Source organism: Equus caballus, chromosome 24 (assembly GCF_041296265.1).
Source record: "Equus caballus isolate H_3958 breed thoroughbred chromosome 24, TB-T2T, whole genome shotgun sequence".
Taxonomy (NCBI): domain Eukaryota; kingdom Metazoa; phylum Chordata; class Mammalia; order Perissodactyla; family Equidae; genus Equus; species Equus caballus.
Window position 1 is genome coordinate 24,313,494 of NC_091707.1, and position 18,749 is coordinate 24,332,242.

Sequence of the window (18,749 nt, forward strand, 5' to 3'; positions counted from 1 at the left end):
TTTATTACTGTAAAACTATATAATTGGTTTGACTGTAAGCTTTTATAATTTAATTTTTAATAATGGCCGTGTCTAATGACTGACTCATAAAATTCCTGCAAATTCAACAGCCGGCTCTCATGAGCTAGTACAAACCAGCTCCAGCATGCCCCTGCTCCTCGTGCAATTTAGCAACCGGCTACCTGGCCTAAAGCAAGTAGCGAGGAGGCGGGGATCTATTATAAGACTATAATATCATAAATGACCAGCCTGGAAACCTAAAATATCCAGAAGGGTGGGCTCTGGTTACCCTGAGACAGCAGGCCAGGGCGGGCCCAAATCTCTGAGAGATTTGAGTAGAGCTGGGCTGAACTTATATTCTATAGACCCAGATGTGCAAGAAAAGGCCAGCGTTCTTCATCTGTGACTGTTCTTGTCTTCTCTAAGGCCTCCATTTCCTCTGGTGGGGGCAGAGGGCTCCCACTTGTCTGTGAAAGGCAACTTAAGGGAAACCATTTTCTTCTAGCTTGGAACAGCCTCTCCCAGGTCTCTCCGCCCCTCTTGAATAAAGATTGAGTCTCAGGTTTCTCCCCTCGCACCTCGCTCCTTTAGCAAGGATGGTATACCAGCCTGCGAGGGCTGTCAGAACAAACTACCACAGACTGGGGGCTTCAGCAACAGAAATTTATCGTCTCACAGTTGTGGAGGCTGGAAGTCTGAGGTCAAAGCGTCAGCACGGCTGGTTTCTTCCCAGGGCTGGGAGGGGACAATCTGTTCCAGGCCTTTCTCCTTGGCTGGTAGAGGGCATCTCTCCCTGGGTCTCTTTCACGGTGTTCGCCCTGGATGCATCTTCTCCAAATTTCCGTTTTTGTTAGGATGTAAGTTATATGGACTAGAGGCTAACCCTATTCCAGTATGACCTCATCTTAACTAATTATATCTGCAACCACCCTATTTCCAAATAAGGTCACATTCTAAGGTACTAGGGGTTAGGAATTCAACATACGAATTTTGGCGGGGGTGGGGGGACACAATTCAACCCATAGCAAATGAAGTTTGTCTGTAGAAGTGTCTGAGTGGAAAGGGATATGCACGTGTCCCCCTGAGGGTGGAGGGTCTGGGAGCTGTCTTCCATGTCCTTCTTGGTCTCCACTATAGTGTGGCTGGTTTGCTCTGGTTTCTGAACATCCGACACCTGCCAAGTGCTTGCTCAGGTGAAGCTGGTCTCACCTGGCTCTTTTGACCCCGGCGTCCGTAGTCATTTGGTTTTCACACTTTGTGGCCTCTCATTCTCTCTCAACTTTCTGTAATCTACTGGTTCTGTCAACCCTTTGGGAGACTAGGACTCTTGGCTGCCACTGTCTTCCCACTGCAGTGCTCAGGGCTCTGTGAGACCACCTTACAGCCCACCCACCTCTTCACCATTGTCAGCCTGGGAGGCCCGTGTTGGACGTGGACCTTTCCTACACTGGATGAGGAAGGAAAGGAAGGAAGGAACAGGCTCACCGTTCTAGGAGTCTCCTAACCTTGCCCAATAGGGTTTCTAGCCCAAGTGGGGGGTGGGACATGTCTCCCCGACACACGCTATTTGCCTCTCCTCCTCCCTTCCCCACTTTCCCACACTGGAGGTGCTATCTACTTTTTCCCTAAATGAGTGGGTGCTTAAGTTATCTCTCCCCATGGCTGGTAGTAAAAGTCAGTGTAGAGAACTCTAAGCAATACTTTTGATAGTTACAGGGAGCTTTTGGAATTTAGGAAAAAAATTCTCTCCTAAAACAAATCCTGGTTTTCAAAGTTAGTGGCCTCAATTTTTTGATCATGCATCCCTAGCAGCAAAAAAATTTGAATACGTTCATATATACATTTGATATATATATATACATCATATATATACATCTTAGAATTATATAATTTAATACTGTACCAATATGTTACGTGCTTTATAAAACATACAACCAAAAGTAGACAAATTAAAGGACAAGATAAAAATGAAAATAGAAATGCTAATATTGCTAATCTTGTCCTCCTGCACCCCAGTGTATTGTCTTGGGCACACCCCACTTTGGATGCCACTGTTCACTACTGCTGTCTTGCGAGGGATTAAAAAGAAAGAATTTGGCAGTTATAGCTGAGCAATGACCCCGCTGTTCTCATTGGCATCTCCTTTTCCCCGAAGCATGGAAACCTGTTGATTAAATGGGTGGAGAGCCACAGAGCATGATGATTTAAGCAGAAAGAAAAACACAGCAGTTTAATATATATTCAGCAGTGTCATCCCTATTACAGGGGAACCATGCCATGGGCTGGCCCTGACCTCCAAGGCCTGAGAGCAAGACAAGCTGCCTCTTTGTCCTGCACAACATTTCCTTTGTCATCACTTGAAGACTGACTGGTTAATGTTGCTGTCATCCCCTCCCTGGAGCGACGGGACAGCTAGGGTGCCCATCGGGGAGAGAAGCATGTGGGTGTCAAACCTGCACGTATGTGTCAGGGGGTGGGAGGCACCAGGAGGTGGGCATGGAACAAGGCAGGGAATGCTAAATTCATGTGCCGGGAATAAAAAAGGATGTGGACTCTGAATCAGGGCTTAGCTGCGACGGCTGTGTGTCCCACAGGCTGCCCAATCCCCCTTTTGAATAGTGTATCACATTGTGCTGAAGTCCCCAAGTCAGAATATGAGTCCTGATTATAAGGACAGAAACATAAAATCCTTCTAAAGCATTTCTCATATGGGAGCATTTGAGAACCCCGGCAGTCAGGGGAATGGGTTACAAGAATCTGTCCCTGCATTTTAATAAAGACCTGGGACAAATACTATGGGGACTTCTGGAGATTTCCAGTAGCTGATCACTTACCAAGGTCCGTGGTGTTGGTTTACTCTGGCATAACTGTGGTGTGGTCAAGTGGAAAGGGCAGGAAGTGCTTGAATCCGTGCTTGATTCCGGTTTGACTCCTGGCTAGTGCTTATAAGATGGTGACCTTGGGCAAGTTACCTTTGCCTCGGTTCCCTATCCATAGAATGCCCAATACCAAACGAAATAATGTCTACAAAGTGTTTCTGACACCACATGGCACACAGTAGGCATTTAACAATCCTGCTAAAGTTAGCTGATACAGGTAAAGCCTAGACTTATTAAAAGTTCTCCCCTGGGGGCTGACCCCGTGGCCGAGTGGTTAAGTTCACGCGCTCCGATTCAGCGGCCCAGGGTTTGGCTGGTTCCGATCCTGGGCGCAGACCTAGCACTGCTCGTCAGCCCGTGCTGAGGCGGCGTCCCACATGCCACAACCAGAGGGGCTCACAACTAGAATCTACAACTGTGTGCTGGGGGGCTTTGGGGAGAAGAATGGGAAAAAAAAAGAAGATTGGCAACAGATGTTAGCACAGGTGCCAATCTTTAACTACAAAAAAGAAAAAAGTTCTCCCCCCCAAATTTCCTAGCATCTCCTGCCTGCCTGATGCCTGTCCCTTCAACCCAAACTCGGAGGCATTATTTAAAGTGGTCTGTTGGGGCCGGCCCGTGGCTGAGTGGTTAAGTTCGCATGCTCCGCTGCAGGCGGCCCAGTGTTTCGTTGGTGCGAATCCTGGGCGCGGACATGGCACTGCTCGTCGAGCCACATTGAGGCAGCGTCCCACATGCCACAACTAGAGGGACCCACAACTAGAGGGACCCACAACTAAGAACATACAACTATGTACTGGGGGGCTTTGGGGAGAAAAAGGAAAAAATTAAAAAAATAAAATAAAAAATAAAGTGGCCTGTTATTTAAAAGCAAAATTTCTAGGACTGTTTAGCTTTCTAATTCACTTTACAATTAATTCAATTTCTGCATATAAAAATTTTACATTGTCATTAGGAAAATTACCAGAGTTTCCTACCATGTTTATCTGTACTGTCACCTCACCAATTTCCCTGCACCAGCCCCTCCTCACTTCTGTATTATTTATACCCCAGTTTGATGCCCCTCCCACTACATTCACATTTTTAGTAGGAAACTCTTGAAAGCTTGGCCATTTTAAAACTCAAAGGAAGTGTACCTCCAACAGTGAGACTCAGGCTGTGTGACAGATGGTAGAAAGAAATATTTACACGAAGGCTGTGGCTGGGAGGGCAGACACGCTCACTGTTGCCGTAGGTGAACTTGTGTTGCTGCCTGTTGGACACGCAGGCACAACGTGGCGAAGCCTCCATGAGTCCTGACGTGTCTTCCTCACAGCAAACAGCCGCCACCTTTAGTTACTCCTTGGGGACCACGATTTTTCTCAGCCAGCCTCCTTCACGATCTCCTCCAAAGTGCGCTTGGCTCTCCCGGGAGAATCGCAGCTGAGAATGACAGCTGGACAGTTGCACCCGGCTCACCAGCTTCGCACACAGCTTGCTTTCAAGGAAGTGGGGCAGCAAACTGGCAGGTAGGTGATGGTGTGGTGGGACAGGTGCGTGAAGTCGAGGATTGGGAAGAATCTTCCCTCGGTGTTAGTGGAAGGACAGATCTGTGGGGGGCATCACAGCGACGGGCTTGGGAGTCAAGGGCAACTGGTGACATGGGGAGAAGGGAGGCAGCTGCTCTCACTTCTGCCATTTTCACGAAAGCCTACCTTGCTTATGTTTACTAAAATGTTTCAAAAATAAAATGTGGGAAAAGCAAAATTTTTTAACAAGTTTAATACAGGAAGGTGTTATGGTCTTTCTGCCCCTACAAATTTAAGTCTCCTCCAGGGGTCTCCAGGCAGACCCTGATGGGCTCTCCCCGTGTGGGAAACACTGCCACCTGCTGGGCATTTGGAGACTGTCAGCAGACCCTGCTAGTCAAACCGAGGCCCACTTTCCCAGCAACCTGTGTGTCAGCAAACTGGGCCACCAAAGCAGAGGCGCACAGCATCCAAGAGCTGTGGCTGCCTTTCCCAGTGGCCCCAGGGAGGAATTACTCAACCGACCAGAAAATAGAGATAATCAATTCGACCTTGTTCTTAACCTTTAAGAGAAGTGTATTAAATTAAAATTCTAATACTTGCCTTCTGAAATGATTTAATTTGTCCTACAATTATATTACCTCCATAAAAATGAAAACAAACAAAATAGCGTTGGATTATATGAGCAAAACTGTCCTTTTGCCTAGCTTCCCCCTTACCACCTATGACACATGAGGGGAGCCTCTGTTCCATATCTACACTATAGGGTTGTTATAAGGATTAAAAAATCTAGCACTTAGTAAATGCTCAATAAATGGTGGCTCTTATGCTTAATTTGGTTCTAAAATTCTATGAAGCTTGGAAAAGTGGTAACATGTTAACCCATTATTAACCCAATACTTCTTCCAAGAACGTTTTTTAGAGAACCCTCTTTGTGCTCTTCTGTTGGGGTCCAGTCCTAAGTGAGACGTAGATCATAGGAATCTTCTGTCCCAGCCCTACCCTCTGCTGTTCCGAGGTCACCCTACTGCGCCATCTTGGTTTTCCTGAAAAAAACAAAACACACTCCCCAACACACACGCACACCAACAATTCTGACCGGAATGTGCCCAGAAGAGCTGCAGTGGACACCATGGGGGAGGAGAAAGGTTATGAGGATTTTTGGGCGGGCTTTTGGAGCCCACTTTGCCTTTGGCACCTCCATCACCTATTTCTGGCCTTAGAATTTTAATCTAAGCCACTGATTGAAGCCCATATATGATTCAGCAGCGCATGGGGAAAAAAATCTTAGAAATACATTGAATCAAAACAAAATAAAAAACAAAAAGGCCATCTAAGGGAAAAGCCTCTGTGCCGGAGGTGGGGGTGGAGCACCGGGGAGGGGCCGTGAGAGGTGAGACAGCTGCCTTAGGGAACAGCTAAACATTTGCTAAGGGAGTGGGAGAAAACAGAGGAGTGGGGAGAGAGAAGTGGAGAGGAAGTGCAAATAAAGTTCACTAGAGCTGGGAGATGACCTCGTGAGCCCATTCTTCATTCCACGCACGCTTCCTACCCTCCCTCTCTGTGCTAGACTTGGGGTGGGGGCGTGAAATGTCACCAGATGCAGCTCCTCTGGAAGGGAAACTCAGGCCTATGATTGCTCTTTGGAGGTTCAAAGCCTTGCAGGACTATGCCTGAGCCTCAGACCGTGACAGACGTCATCAAACACTCTCCTGGCCTGTGTGAGAACAGGCAGCACTCCATTCACACTCATTTCTCTTTTGTTCGCAGAGGAATAATCTGCACAAAACATGCAGTAGTTTTGTGCCTGGCTTTCCAGCTGTGGTCTCGGGGGAGACATTATGTTTGGAGCATCCCAGCTTTGGAATCCGTTGACCTAAACATTATCAGATGTGTACTCAGAACCAATGAAATTGTGTTCTGTGGAAATATAAAACAAGGGCACTTCTGATTCCTGCAAAAGCAGTTAACTGTCTTGTATTCATTGCTGACAGACTAAAGACCACCCTCAAATTCAGCCAGCCAGGACTCAGCAGTGCCCAACATGGGCCGTCAGAGTTCAGTGACTGCATTGTGGGCTTAGGCACTGTGTCAGTTCATGAGCAAATTAGATTAATTGAGAAAGTAAGTCATTTGTGTTTGGTCACAGCAATTAGACAAAATGTGAGATCACAACATTGTGAGAGCAAAAAGTTTGAACCAGTCCTTCAAAATATGAAGCAACTTGTTGGGGCTGGCCCCATGGTGTAGCGGTTAAGTTCAATGTGCTCCAATTCAGTGGTCCAGGTTCATGGGTTCAGATCCTGGGCATGGACCCAAACCACTCGTCAGCCATGCTGTGGTGATGACCCACATGTAAAGTGAAGGAGGACTGGCACAGATGTTAGCTCAGGGCTGATCTTCCTTAAGCAAAAAAAGAGGAAGATTGTCAACAGATGTTAGCTCAGGGGGAATCTTCCTCAGGGAAAAAAAAAAATAGAGCAACTTGCTGATGTGTAACTTCAGCTTTGGGTAGTTACAATAAAAATGAGGGGTGGGTGGGAGTACAGTCTGCAAGTTCATTAGGGGGTGGGTGGCATGTGCTTGATTTCTAAGCCAATCTAAAACCATAGAAACATAAGCATAATTTGGAAAACTGTGGAGCAGGATTCCACCATGCGATTTCAAGGCAACATTTTGCATGTGATCTACGATCCCCTTGGGGCCATATGATTATCCAAAGTAACAGAGAGTAACTGTTAATGTAGTCTTTTTCCAACTAGAACATTCTGAAGGACTCCTCAAATTATAAATTAGCTAAACACTGCTAAGACTTGGAGAGCTTTAGAGCTCCTTGCAGCATAGTGCAGTGACAGAGTAACCCCAGGGACGTTATATCTCAATGCAGAGTGGAAGAATCTGCTGTGTTCCCCAAAACTCCTTTCCTTTTCTTCCCAGACCCCCGGAAAGACTCAGTTTCCCCACCTTGACTGCATTTAGGGGTGGCTGTGCGACTGAGTTCTGGCCAATGAAGTGTGAGTGGGAGAGGCCACTCACTAGTTAGAAACGAGTCAACATCACTGGGTACAAGGTCAGTATACAAAAATCAATTGTATTTCTTTACACTAGCAACAAATAATTTGAAAGTGAAATTTCAAAAAACAGTTCCATTATCAATAACACCAAAAACGAACCCCCAGGAATAAATATAATAAAAGATGTGCAAGACCTCTATCAGAAAACTATAAAACACTACCAAGAGAAATTAAAGAAGCAGGGGAAAAAAGGAGTTACATACCTTGTTCATACATTGAAAGAATACTATAAATCTGATAAATCTCCCCAATTTTATTTAGGGGATTCAGTTCAATCCCAAGCAAAATCCCCACATGAGTTTTTGTGTGTAAAAACCAACAAGCAAATCGTGAAATGCAAAGTGTCAAGAACAGAAAACAGTCTTGAGGAAAAACCAAGTAGAGGATGTAAATCACTGATTTTCAAGCTACTATAATTAAAACTATGTGGTATCAGTGAAAGGGTAGACAAATGGGCCAAAACAGTAAAATAGAGTTCCCCAACTCAACCCACACATATATAATCAACCTGATTTGCAGCAAAGGTACAGTGCCACACAGCGGAGAAAGGAAGATCTTTTCAGTAAATGGTGCCGATCCATTGAATATTCAAATGGGAAACACCTTGACCCCTACATCATGCCAAAGACATAAATAAATTACAGAGAAATCATAGACCAAAATGTGAAAGGAAAACAGCAAAGCTTTCAAAAGATAGCAGAGGAAACACAGAACATCTTCATGACCTTGGGATAGGCAAAGATTTCTTTAACAGGACGCAAAACATACTACTCATAAAAGAAAAGATTGATACCCAGTATTTCATTAAAATTTAAAACTTTTGTTTATTTAAAAAAAATGAAGGGAGTGAAAAGGTAAGCCACAGAGTGTGAAAATATAATTGCAATCCGTATAATTGACAAAGAATTCATATCCAGAATATATAAAGAACTTCTTCAAATCAATAAGAAAAAGAGAGACTATCTAAAAGAAAAATCAGCCAAAGATTTAAACAGGAAATTCTCAAAAAAGAATACTAAAGTGTCCAACGAGGCTTTAAAAAGGTGCTCAATAACATGAGTCATTAGGAAAATGCAAATTAAAAACACAATAAGATACCACAGCACTCACACCAGAATGGCCACATGAGAAAGACAGACAATACCAAGTGCTAGCAAGGATATGGAGCAACTGGCAGCCTCATGCAATGCTAAAGTTGGGCATGTAAATTTGCAGAACTACTTTGGAAAACTATTTGGCAACATCTACTAAAGTTTTATGTATGCACGCTCTGTGACCCAGCAATTCTACTGCTCGGTACATACACAACAGAAATTTATAGATATGTGCAGCAAAAGACACATTCATAACAGCTTTACTGATAATAGTCCAAACTGAAGACAATCCAAATGCCTGCCAGCAGTAGAATGGATAAACTGTGGTATATTCATGCAATGGAGTCTTATACAGCAATGAAAGAGAATTAATTGCTGCTTCAAGCTACAATATAGATGAATCTCACAGATGTAATATTGTATGAAACAAGTGTGTGTACCTTCCCTATGCTCTCTTTCCTCACCTGCCAACTAAAATGACAAGGACTCCGAGGATCTAGAAGAGGGTTGAGCAGCAAAATAGAGCTTGGGGGCCCCTGAATGATCATGTGGCCAGGAACACCCCCTTTGTGCTGTGACGTCAGTGAAAATGACTTTTTGTGTTAAGTCACAAAATCTGGGGTTAATCTGTTTCAGCAGCCACCATTTCTTACCCTCAGTGGTAAACAGGGCAATGTATAGTTAAGTGAGAACAGGTGGTACCATCAGAATGTGCTGGAGAAGCTCATAAGAAGGAGAGGCCACCAGGAGCTGGTGTTGTCAGGAAAGGCCTTTTCCCATATACAAAAGCTGGAAGTCAAATGGAGAATGGGGCTTGGATAAGTTACAGGAGAAATTCTTCCAGGTAGACGCAGTGGTTTGGGACCTGATGCCGATGGAGGACAAATGGAGAGCATGGCGTTCCTGCAGGTGGAAGAGAGGTTGGGGCCAGTTTCTGCAGGTGCCCCTGTCATCTGCTGAAGGATCTGGGAAAAGAAGGGTCCATGACTATTCTTTCCTCTGTAGATCTGTGACCCACAATTTGAAATGACAGATCTGCTCAGCTTACACATTCAGGGCAGTTTCAAGTGAGATGTATGTAATTCCTTTCCTCTGACAACATGCTCTGTTGTCCTCTCTCTGTTTCATAATTGTCTACTTTTAGGAGAATTTATGGAGCCTGATGAATAGCTTAACATTTCTTTCTTTGAATTTCCAGATGTTCTGACCAAATTCCAACTTCCAGTTGGACGTTCCCAGCCCTTCTCGAGGGCTGTCTGGTAATTTTCTAATCCTGCCTGGGACATTCCTGTTTCCTGCTGAGAAATAAGAAAACAACAATGCTTCCCTAAGGGTGGTCTGCTTCAGCCCTGGGCCCTGGGATCTCCATTTTAGGGAAAGTGTTTACAAGGGTATAAAGCTCTGAAAGGAAGCGGGCCTGTGAGTCTTCTGGGAAAGAACATGGGCCCCCGCCATAAGGATTTGCCGCAGAATTCTGCTGCATTCCTCAGCGGGACAGACTGTCTAGGAAGTTCACTTTGATTAAAATATAGCTACATGTAAGTGTGTGTGAGTGGGTGTGTGAAACAGATCTGAGAAAAAGGCAGGCAAAAGTAAAGGGAGTGAGGGAGATAAGGAGAGAGGTCACAGGCAGATAGTTCTCTCTCGGTGCATAAAGATTTCTTCGGTGCACTTGAATTTTTTTTATTATGGAAATATTCAAACATACACAAAAATAGAGAAAATAGTGTAGTGAACCACCACGTACCCATCATCCAACTTCAACAACTATCAACATTTTGTCAATCTTTTTTACCTATCTGCTCCTCTCCTTTTTTTTGCTCTAGAACTGGGAATTGGCAAACTAGCACCCACTGGGCCAAATCCAGCTTGCCTCCTGTTTTTGTAAATAAAGTTTTATTGGAACACAGCCGCAACTATTCCTTTATGTGTTATCCACACCTGCTTTCACATCACACCAGCAAGGCTGAGTAGTTGGACAGACATTGTATAGCCCAGGAAGCCTAAAATATTTCTATGTGAACTTTTAGAGAAAAAGCTTATACTGGGCATCATACCATTTCACTCATAAATGTTTCAATATGAGTCTCTAGCAGATAATGTAACTGTGGGCCTCCAGGACCAGTGCAACTGACCTCGTCTCTTACCACCAGAGTGATTAAGAACTGCCTTTCAGAAAGTGTGCAAAGTCACATAGCCAGGGCACGTGCAAAAGAAGAAATCGTGACCTGAAACGACTTCAGAACCAAAGATCCTCCTTCCCATGGAACCCAAGGACCAGGATATGACTGGAACTTGAAAGTCAGACTCTTCTCAGAAGTGAGTGGTTCCTCATTCAGGAAGATCTGGTGTTAAAGTTCCTTCCCCACACTGTCATAAATATTTAAAACCTCACCATACATGCTTGAAGCCCACCAATCAAAACCTATCCCCCCAGTGTTTCCCTGTGCCAGCCTGTTCTCTCTAACCTCTTAAATATCCCCCCAAGTCCTGAATCGGGGAGAAAGATCTGAGGGCCCACGCCCCCTGTCTCCCTGCAGATTGATCTCGCAGAATAAAGCTGATTTCTCCCCCAAAGGTTGATGCCATAATTAATTGGCTTGTTTATGTGCATCGGGCAGAGAACCTCAATTTTGTGTGGTAACAATAAGAGCTTTATTAAAGCCATATCTATAATAGAATTATTATATCTAGCAAAATTAATAACTCCTCAGTCTCATCTAATACCCAATCTGTGTTTACAATTTCCCTATTACTTAAAAAACTGTCTTTTTACAGTTGTCTCTTTCACATCATGATCTAAACAGGTTCACACATTGCCTTTGGTTAATATGTCTCTGAAGTGTCTCTTAATCCATTGTTTTTCTCCCTTACCTCCCTCCCTCCCCCTCACTGCCTTCTTTTGGTGACATGTGTCTGTTGAAGAAACCAGATCATTCATTGTATAGGATCACCGCAGTCTGGATGCGGCTGGTTGCATCCTCACTGCATCATTTAACATGACCCCAGTGCACTTTTGTGTCTCGGCTATGTGCAGTGACATGGGGAACCTCCATTGCCCTTTCCGTGGGAGGTGTGTGGAGAGATGCGGAATGAGAAATCAGTCTATTCAGACCCGGGATTGCCCCTCCAGGATGGCGAGGAGAGCGTCGGTTACAGCTACCTGTAAGGCTCTCGTAATGTAAGCCAGCCCCAGGAAGGGTCCAGTGCTCCTTAACTCAACCATGTCTGAACTTATGTTGCACAAGGGTTAGAATAAAATAGTATTAACGTGAGGAACGCCAGTAGAGTAATCAAAGTAAGAAACAATGCTATTGACAGCGACACACCCTTTATAAAAATTAAAAGTACAAAACAAATCAAAACACCCCTACCTATGGGACAAGGACCCAAGCCTCTTCAAGGACCTACAGCGAACCCTTGAGGGAATGCCTTTGGGGAGGAGGCAGGGAAGGGAGAGGCCGTTTGAGGAAGAGGAAAGGCCAAGCAGGAGGGGAGGAGGTAGGGCACTGACCCTCGATGGTGGGTCGCCTGGAACTGGAGAGGAGGAGTGACGACTCTGCATCAAACAAATAGACCATCCGGGAGGGGGTCTTCTCCTTAAAGGAGACTAGGCTATATGGTTGCCAAGAAAAGCCAATGCTTGTTTTGGAGTGATTTGGTAGTTTTTTTGGGAAAAGTGGTGAGCAGATCTGTCACACCTCTGGCTGGTGAGGAGACTGAAGTGAAGTGGGATCCCCCACTGTGCGGCCACCTGTCCCTCTAGAGTCACAATGGCTTAGCTGAGCAGCCTTCACTAGCAGGCGACAAGAACCCAGAAGAGGCCTCCTCCTATGGGCAGTGGCAGAGTTTCCTGAGGGGAGGATAAGGAGCCCTGGATCAGGGCATGTGGAAAATGCAGCTGCCTGGAAAGGGGAAATCGGGGAACAGAAAGAGAAGTTGAGAAAGCCACCCCACAGGATGACCTTCCTTTGAAGGCCTAGGTCTGCAACTGTTATGGGTCGAATTGTGCCCCCACTCAAAGACATGTTGGAGTCCTAACCCCTAGCACCTCAGAATATGACCTTACTGGGACACGGGGCCTTTACAGAGGTAATCAAGATAAGGTAAGGTCATTAGAGTGGGCCCTAATCCAATATGACTGGTGTCTTATCAAAAGGGGAAGCTTGAGACACGTACACAAGAACAGCACGTGACAGCTGTAGTTATGCTGCTGCGGCCAAGAAGCAGGAAGACAGCCTTCCCTACAGCCTTCAGGGGCTGGGCCTGCAGACACCTTGGCTTCGGCTTGCAGCCTCCAGCACTGGGACACAACAAATATCTGTTGTTCTAAGGCACCCAGTTGGTGGTGCTTTGTTCTCACAGCTCCGGGAAACTGATGCCGCCACACTTTTCCCTTGTGTTGTTTGAGAAGGTGCCAACATTGTATAGTTAGAACCTCTGCTCCTCCCATGGTGTACTGTTCTTCTCAGAACCACCTGACCATCCACAGAAGATGGATGCACATCTCCTTGGCAGCCCGAGGAAGACAGCAAGGCGGTTTGCACGCAGGTGACACCATCAGGTGTCCTGCCGGGACACTGGCGAAGAGCCACAGCCCGCAAGGATGGGCTAGTTCCCAGACCCAGGCATCAGAGGTTATGGGCAGCAGCAGATGGACCCATGGGGCTGCTGTCAGCAGAGAAGATTCTCCTGAATACCAGAAGAGCAATTTTCTGATTGCTCACCTCAAAGTTACAAGGGATGAGATAGGCAGGAGAGAGGCTGCCATACCTGCATCATGTAAAGTTATAACACCCGGACCCCAGAGTGTCTTGTCCTAAAATTCTCACAGCTAGACCCACAAAGCTGGGCAAGAGGCTTGAGGTTGTGAATCCTTGCGTACTTTCTTAGTCAGTTATGTGGGAGTGACTTTGGGAGAGTAAGGGCAGGCATCAGGATGCAGGGAGAGGCAGGCAACACAAGGGGAATGTTCCGGGAAGGTTAGAAGGAAGATGACAAATAAGGTGCAAAAGCCACGAGACTGACCCTTGAACCAAATTCTGAGGAAGGAGCACACAGTCAGAGAAAGTGGTGCAGATGAACCCCACTCTGGAGACAGAAAGCTCCTTGCTCAGAGGCAGGGACCATGACCTTGAACGTCTGGGTCCCCTGCTGGAGGTCAGACTGGGATGCCTAGGCAGGTCTGGAAACTGGACGGCAGTGCAAGCTGTTGTTTTGATCCTCTACCATCCCCCGCCACCCCCCAGCCCCTCTGCTCTGAGGGTAGGCTGTGCCTCGTTCCTTTGAGGAGCTCCATGTGGTCTTGGTGAGGCACCTATCACAGTCCCCTGCCTTCCTCTCACTACAGCCCAAGGGATGGGCCTGAAACTCAGGCCCAGCCACTCAGAGCCCTTCCTGGGTGTTCTGTCTTCTAAAGCAGGAAGTTCTCTTCCGTAGTGTTGCCAGACTGGCATGATGTGAGCCACGAGCTGCCTATAGCCATGTTGAACCTGGCTCAGTAACAGTCTCATCGCCGAAGGATAGTGAATCCTGATAACAACATAAGGTCACTCGGTTCCGTCCCCACCCAACCCATGGACACAAGTATGAGAACTAAAGAAAGAGGCTGTGAGTGAAAATGAATTATTTCAGTAAAATCGCCGTAAAACTGGAAGGCGAGGGCAGCACACTGGAGAGGAGAGAAGCATCTTTTTGCCACTTCTTCACAGAGCAGCTCCCAGCTTTGGTCCAGTGAGTTCTTCAGAGGCAATACCAGCGCCCGGTGGGAGACTTTGGTGCTTGGCCAGGAGCACTGACCCCTGGTGGCAACAGTGGTGCCTGGCAGGAAACAGTGATATCTCGAAAACCATTAGCAGTAGCCAAGGAGAGACAGCAAAACAGCACCCAGGGAGAGTCATACCTGCGTGAGACCTATTCCTCTTCTCCCAATTCACAAACATGCTTCTATTTTCCTATGGGGGAGGGAATGGTTAATTTACAGAAGATTCCAGGTCTTGCTTCAGCAGGAATGGCAAGAGCAATGAAATGCACATATTACTCTCCCTGTGTCCCCTTTTGTATTCATGGGCTGAGGTGGCCTGGGAAACTCAGGTTACATCTGGGTGACCTTAGTAAAGCTGGGCCACCTTATAGCCATTGTTTGAGTTATCTATTGCTGCACAACGAATTACTCTAAGACTCAGAGATTCTAAAATAACAGTAAATGTTTATTATCTCACACAGCTCAGGAATTTGGGAGTGGCTTAGCTGAGTGGTTCTGGGTTGAGAATCACCAGTGAGGTCGCAGCAAGCTGTTGGCCAGGGTTGTGTAGGACCCACTTCTTGACTGGGGCCAGAGGATCCACTTCTAAGAAAGCTCACTCATATGGCTGGAAAATTACGTTGGCTGTTGGTGGGGGCCTTGGTTCTTGCCCACGTGGACTCCTCCACAGGACTGCTCAAGTATCTTCACAACACGGCCGCAGACTTCCTTGAGAGCAAGTCGTCCAACAGAGCAAGGTGGAAGCTGCAGTGTCTTTTAGGATATAGCCTCAGATGTTCCACTCTTTCCTTTCTGCAATATTCCACTGTTACACAGTTCATCGCTATGCAGTGTGGGGGGATGGCACTAGGAGGCAAGGCTCGTTGTGGCCTTCTTGGAAGCGGACTGCTACAGCCAGTCTCAGCATGGTACCATATTCAAAAGAAGCACCTGTTTCACATCCAAAAGCACTGAAAAGCAACTAGAGTCTGTACTGAAGTCTCCAGAAGGAGCAATTACATTGCAGCGTGCCCAGCAAAAGTTCTAAAGTTCCTCTGCACTCGTCTATTTCCCCAAGTCCCACTCATCACTCAAGTGCTCTCCAAAATCTCTCTTCCAAACTTACTCAAATCTTCACATCTCTCCTGTCACTCCCTCCCCACCTCAGTTATGTAGATCGTCAACCTCTCTCGATTCTCAACTCTCTTCTTTGCCTTGACGCCCCAGGAACCAGGTAGGCAGCCACAGACGCTCGAGCAGGGCACCGGGAGTGGGAATGAGGGGAGGCTGGGAAGAATGGTATGCTCACATTTTGTGCCTGTATCAGATTTATGGCCTAAGAGCCTAGAATCTAGTAGGTACTCAATAAGTGTTGGTGAATTAATAGATAGTAGCATTTAACAAATAGGAAATTCAAAATGAAAATGCTGGTATTCATTGATAATACATAGCAACAAGGTAATGGAACACAAACGTGACATGGTAGTATCTTGTTTAAAAATGTGCATGATAAGGACAGGTAACGTTGCTACTTTTCTGTGTATGTAGTTTTTGTGTTGTCCTCGGAATAAGCCTCTTGAAAGCAGGATCTGTGGTGGTTTCTTTGTTTTTTTGTTCTTTTTTTGGTGAGGAAGATCAGCCCTGAGCTAACATCTGTGGCCAATCTTCCTGTTTTTGCCTGAGGAAGATTGTCAGTGAGCTAACATCTATGCCAATCTTCCCCTATTTTATGTGGGACGCCACCACAGCGTGACTTGATGAATGGTATGTAGGTCTGCATCCAGGATCTGAACTCTCAAACCCTGGGCCACCAAAGTGGAGCATGCAAACTTAACCACTATGCCACGGGGCCAGCCCCAGATCTGTGTTTTATTCATCATTATATCCTCAAAGCCTGGCAGTGCCTGCCTTAGGGTAGGCAAGAGTTTTGTCAGTAATTTATTGAATCCTTACAATGTGTTCTCCAGGGCCCATACATATATTAACTCACTTAATTCTCATAGTAACCCAATGAAGTGGGTTATATTATTATCATGTCTGTTTGCCAGATGAGAAAATAAGGCACAAAGGGGTTGGGTAACTGGCTGGAGAGCACAAAGCAAGAGCTGGGATTTGGAACAGGGCAGTCTCGTTCTAGAGTGTGCAACCACTGTCTCCACCAAGTCTCCAGGGTTTGTGGAATTGAATTAAAGTTGAGTGAGGGGATCTGTCAGACCTCTTCCAGGGAAAGCCTGTAAATTTACACCGGACACATCTAGGAAAATACTGAGGAAGTCCTGGAAACTGCCAGTGTGCCTTAAGGTGACTCATGGAGAGCAGGGAGGAAGTCACAATGCCCCTGAGGGCAGTTGGTTTCGAGAAGGATGAACTATGTCTGGAAAATCAGTGAACACACAGATGGTTTTTAGGGCAGTGAAAATACTCTGTATGATACTATAATGGTAGTTACATGTCCTTATACATTTGCCCACACCCATAGAAGGTACGTGCCCAGAGTGAACCCTAAGCAAACCGTGGACTTTGGGTGATAATGGTGTGTCAGTGTAGGTTCATCACTTGTAACAAATGTACCATTCTGGGGCAGGAATGTTGATAATGAGGGAGGCTATGCACGTGTGGGGGCAGGGGGTTATGGGAAATCTCTGTACCTTCCTCTTAATTTTGCTGTGGAATCTAAAACTGCTCTAAAAAAATAAAGTTAAAAAAACATTATCAGCAGAAAAAAAAATCAATGAACACAAATAAAGCCAAGCAGCTGTGTTCACATTAGTGTCAAAACAGAAACCCAGCTGGAGCAGGAGCCTTTCCACCTGTCCCCCTTGCCTGCGTGACCAAGAGCCGGGTGAACATTCAGCTGATGCTGGGCCCATCACAAGTTCTATAGCTCTGGTCATCACTAAACTCTGGTATGTTGGATTCGTGTTCAGTCTCATCTGGCTGTTAATGTCTCAGTGAAATTTTTTAAATTACCATGGAAACCAGGAAGCAACACTCCTATTTGGGGAACTAACTAATGGAAAGTTTTATAAAATAAGTAACACAGCTTATGCTTCAGCAATGGGATTTGTGGCTCTCTCCCATGTTACACAGCTAATGTCCACCTCATTTCGTACCACATAATAGTATACTTGTAGCCTTCCGAATTTTGAAACTGCACAATTATTGGAGAATTTTAAAAAGAATGAGGATATAGTGATTTCCCAAATATATAAAGAAAAGAGTTTGCACTGCTGAAGCAAAAGAAAGCAGAGTTATGGTAATGAGAGGCGGTGGTGCACCAGGGTGCAACTGGGCTGGCGTCGGGACACGTAGGTTTGAATTTCAGTTCTGCTACTTACACACTCTATGTCTTTCCACAGGGCACTTAACATGAGTCTTACGTTCCTCACCTGGAAGTTGAGAGGGTTGCCCTGGCTAATCCTCAAGGACCCGGCCAGCCAGAGGTCTGAAGCCAGGAGAAACGTGGTGCGGGTTAAGGTTGTGGCGCCAGCTTCCACACGGTTCGTGTGCACAGTGAAGCCCATGAGAAGTGTTCTGTTTGGAGAAGCAGCTCTGACAACTGGGGGCAATGCAGTCATCCGCAAAGGAAGCAGCCTTCGAAAGTGCTCCCAGCCTGTTGTCCCAAGAGGAAGGAAGGCGTGAGCTCGTTTCTGAGGGCAGATCCGCCCTGAAGGAGCACTAACTAATTTTCCCTTTGCCCCAGTTCCTTGAACTCGTTCTCTCTCTTTATTGTGCATATTTTTCTAAACACCTCAAATCCTTTTATGGAATAAAGTTAGGATATAAATGTGTTCATTTTTAAAAAAATCCTGAAAAGTGAGTTGCTTCAAACTACCATAGAACTACCATATGACCTAGCGATGCCACTTCTGGGCATACACGCCAAAGAATTGAAAGCAGAGACTCGAACAGATTTTGGTACACCCATGTTCAAAGCAGCATCATTCACGATGGCCAAAATGTGGAAACAACCCAAGCGTCCATCAACAGATGAATGATAAACAAAATGTGATACACACACTGTAGTATACTATTCAGACGTAAAAAGGAATGAAATTTTGAAACATGCTAAAACTTGGAAGGACCTTGAAAACATTATGCCAGCAATAAGCCAGACACAGAAGGGGAAATATTGTATGATTCCATTCATAGGAGGTACCAAGAATAGGCCAATTCATAGAGACAGAAAGTGGAATAGAGGTTACCAGGGGCTGGGGGAAGGGAGAAGAAGGGGTTATCATTTAACAGACAGAGAGTTTTTGTTGGAGATGATGAAAAAGTTTTGCGTGTAGATAGTGACGATGGTTACATAACTTTGGGAATGTGTTTAATGCCACTGAATTGTACACTTATGAAGGGTTAAAATGATAAATATTGTGTTATATATATTTTACCACAATAAAAATAGTTTTTTATGGTGAAAAAGTTATATTTGGAATTGGTCAGCTGGA

At 45.6% G+C, this 18,749-nt stretch overlaps 1 long non-coding RNA gene across 1 annotated transcript; it reads left to right on the forward strand.

Annotated features, from left to right (window-relative positions):
* Nucleotides 1-2,510: 2,510 nt before the first annotated feature.
* LOC111770305 (uncharacterized) lies at nt 2,511-18,723 on the forward strand. Its single transcript, XR_002803478.2, has 4 exons — nt 2,511-4,387; nt 7,325-7,457; nt 9,754-10,874; nt 17,658-18,723. It is a non-coding gene; the product is annotated as an uncharacterized lncRNA (long non-coding RNA).
* The last annotated feature ends 26 nt before the right edge of the window (nt 18,724-18,749 follow it).